The sequence below is a fragment of the Leucoraja erinacea genome, chromosome 14 (genome assembly GCF_028641065.1).
Source record: "Leucoraja erinacea ecotype New England chromosome 14, Leri_hhj_1, whole genome shotgun sequence".
Classification (NCBI taxonomy): domain Eukaryota; kingdom Metazoa; phylum Chordata; class Chondrichthyes; order Rajiformes; family Rajidae; genus Leucoraja; species Leucoraja erinaceus.
In genome coordinates, this window is record NC_073390.1 from 13,435,872 (window position 1) to 13,439,920 (window position 4,049).

Here is a 4,049-nt window from a genome sequence, read left to right on the forward strand (position 1 = left end):
CAGGTTGGGTGAGTGGGCAGATGCAGTATAATATGGATAAATGTGAGGTTATCCACTTTGGTGGCAAGAACAGGAAGGCAGATTATTATCTGAATGGTGTCAGGTTAGGAAAAGGAGACTGTCTGAAGAAGGGTTTCGGCCCGAAACGTTGCCTATTTCCTTCGCTCCATAGATGCTGCTGCACCCGCTGAGTTTCTCCAGCTTTTCTGTGTAACCTAGGAAAAGGAGAACCTGGGTGTCCTAGTACATCAGTCACTGAAAGTAAGCATGCAGGTACAGCAGACAGTGAAGAAAGGCATGCAGGTACAGCAGAGCTGAAGTAAAGGTTCAATGGTACTTTATTGTCACCTGTGCACTGCTCAGGGAAATTATTTGTGCATAGATCACACATGCAAGAGTCACAATATTTTGGCGTCATTTACAAAAACTCCAGCATCCGGTCCACATACCTGATGGACTGAAGTGGCCCCAGTCCAGGTCAGGGGAAGTTGATGATAACATAGAAGAATGACAAAAATGGGGATTTTATGTAGGATTAACATAAATGGGTGGTTGGTGGTCAGTGCAGACTTTGCGGGATGAAGGCCTGTTTTTGTTTTGCATCTTTCTCTCTCTACGACTTTACAACTCAAAAACTCATTCATTTTATTTACGAAACGATACAATAGAGCTTTATTTATCCTAGTGGGGAAATTGATCTGCCAACACGCAGATAAAACGCAAGATACATGAACATGAAATTAAAGTGACGAGTGGAATGGATTGGGGATGTGTAAAGATTGGGGAGGGAGGGAGGGTGGGGGTGTGGGAGGGGAGCCAGTCTACCCCACGACAGGGGAGGAGCTGCACAGTTTGATAGTCACAGGGAAAAAGGATCTCCTGTGGCGTTCTGTACTGCATCTTGGTGGAACAAATCTGTTGCTGAAGGTGCTCATCAGGTTAACCAGTGTGTCATGGGGAGGGTGAGCTGTAGTGTCCGCAGTTTGAAGAGTATCCTTTCCTCCAATACCATCTCACATGAATCCAACTCCGCCCCCAGGACGGCCTTCCTGAAGAGTTTGTTAATCCTGTTGGCATCCGCGACGACCACCCTGCTGCCCCAGCACATGACGGCGAAGAAGATGGCACTGGTTACCATCAATTGGTAGAACATCTGCAGCATCTTACTGCAGACGTTGAAGGAGCGGAGCCTTCTCAAAACGTACAGCCGGCCATGTCCATTCTTGTACAGGGCCTCAGCATTCCTGGTCCAGTCCAGTTTACTGTCCAGGTACACTCCAATATATTTGTACTCCTTGGTAAACTGCACATCCAGACCATTGATGGAGACAGGGAACAGGGGTGTTCCTCTCTTCCTAACATCCACCACTATCTCCTTAATCTTGCCGGTGTTGAGCTGCAGATGATTTAGCCCACACCACTGAACAAAGTCGTGAACTACACCTCTGTACTGAGCTTCCGTCCCCTCACCGATGCAGCCCACAATTGCAGAATCATCCGAGAACTTCTGCAAGTTATATCTGAAGTCCGACATGTAGATGGTGACCAGGGAGAGGGGACCGTCCTCTGTGGGGCCCATGTGTTGCTCACTACCATGTCTGAGACACAATTCTGTAGCTTGACATACTATGGTCAAGCAGTCAGGTAGTTGGTGATGCAGGCCACCAATGGAGCATCCACCTGCATCTTCGTCAGTTTGCTCCCCAGCAGTGCAGGCTGGATGATGCTCCCGGCTTATCCAAGTGAGCATAGGAGCAGGTAGTTTATGGCATCCACAACACCCATCTTTGCTTGGTAATTTTGTTTGCTGTTAACCTCCATTAGATACAATTTAATCTTCACTTGATATCCAATGAACAATTACTAGAATTATTTACTGTTGAGCATTAGCGTTCATTATGCAAAATACTTAGAGTCATGAGTCCTGAATCTTTAGGGGATAATGGTATTATAAGGGGAATTTTTGGATCAGGGCAAACATGAAAAAATGTATTGATGGTGAACAAAAATGCTGGAGAAACTCAGCGGCTGAGGCACCATCTATGGAGCGAAGGAATGGGTGACATTTCGGGTCGAGACTCTTCAGACTGTTGAGGGAATGGGTGGGATGGGGGGGGGGGGTGAGAAGAAGAAAAGAAGCGGCAGAGACAGTGGGCTGTGGGAGAGCTGGGAAGGGGAGGGGAAAGAGGGAGAAAGCAAGGACTACCTGAAATTGGAGACGTCAATGTTCATACCGCTGGGGTGTAAACTACCCAAGCAAAATATGAGGTGCTGCTCTTACAATTTACGGTGGGACTCACTCTGGCCATAGGGGAAGCCCAGGACAGAAAGGTCTGATTCGGAATGGGAGGGGGTGTTGAAGTGCTGAGCCACTGGGAGATCAGGCTGGTTATTGCAAACTGAGCAGAGGTGTTGGGCGAAGCGATCGCCAAGCCTACGCTTGGTCTCCCCGATGTAGAGCAGCTGACACCTAGAGCAGCGGATGCAATAGATGAGGTTGGAGGAGGTGCAGGTGAACCTCTGCCACACCTGGAAAGACTGCTTGGGTGCTTGGATGGAGACAAGGGGGAGGTAAAGCGACAAGTGTAGCATTTCCTGTGGTTGCAAGGGTAAGTACCAGGGGAGGGGTGGTTGGGTGGGAAGGGAAGGATTGACCAGGGAGTTACGGAAGGAGCGGTCTCTGCGGAAAGCCGACAGGGAAGGAGATGGGAAGATGTGGCCAGTGGTGGGATCCTGTTGGAGGTGGCGAAAATGTCGGAGGATTATCTGTTGTATGTGATGGCTGGTAGGTGGAAGGTGAGGACAAAGGGGATTGTTACGGGGTGGAAGATTGCAACTTTCACGCGGTCCACCCTGTTTCGACTAATGCAATCAACTCGACTCATGCGCAGCTTCCAGTACGGAAGCCTGTCCGCGCCAGACCAGCGCGACCGGTGGCTTCGCCTCTCCGGTCATTTTGCCGTCAATGGAAGATCAAATAGAACAAGTGTCCTACAACTTTAGGATGTGCACACCACACGAAAGAAGAAGAGGGTTGTTGCGAGTGGGGAGTGAGAGCAGAGTTAAGGGGTATAGAAGAGACCCTAGTGAGACCCTCATCTATAGTCGAAGAGGGGAACGCGAAGAATGAGGACATCTCGACTCCGATGCCCTGGTTTGGAACACCTCATCCTGGGTGCAGATGCGGCGTAGACAGAAGAATTGGGAGTAGGGGATAGAGTCCTTACAGGAGGAAGAGTGGGAAGAAGTGTAGTGCAGATAGCCATGGGAGTCAGTGAGTTTATAGTAGATGTCGGTCAGAAGTGTGTTGCCTGTGATGGAGATAGTGAGGTCTAGAAACGGCAGGGAGATGTCGGAAATGGTCCAGGTGAATCGAGTGCTGGATGGAAGTCCGTGGTGAAAAGGATGAAGTTAGTGAGTTCTGCATGGGTGCGGGAGGTAGCACCAATGCAGTCGTCGATGTAGCGGAGGTAGAGTTCGGGGATAGGGCCACTGTACGCCTCGAACAAGGATTGTTCGATGTACCCTACAAAGAGGCAGGCAGAGCTGGGGCACATGCACGTGCCCATAGCTACGCCTTGGATTTGGAAAATATATTGAATATATGTTCAGCTTAAAATAGAATTGACAGATTGGGGGGGTTAAAAAAAACCCAATGGAGGAACTCAGCAGGTCAGGCAGCATGTGTAGAGAAATAGACAGTAGATGGTTACACAAAAAAGCTGGAGAAACTCAGCGGGTGCAGCAGCATCTATGGAGCGAAGGAAATAGGCAACGTTTCGGGCCGAAACCAAGGGTTTCGGGCCGAAACGTTGCCTATTTCCTTCGCTCCATAGATGCTGCTGCACCTGCTGAGTTTCTCCAGCTTTTTTGTGTAACCTTCGATTCTCCAGCATCTCCAGTTCCCTCTTAAACAATAGACAGTAGATGTTTCTTCCACCAACTCTGGTCATTGACAACTGAACAGCACGCATGCGCACAGGAGGGGGGGGGGCGGTTATTCGGCGCATGCGCGGTTGTCAACAGAGCAGCGATCGAGGGGCGGTTGG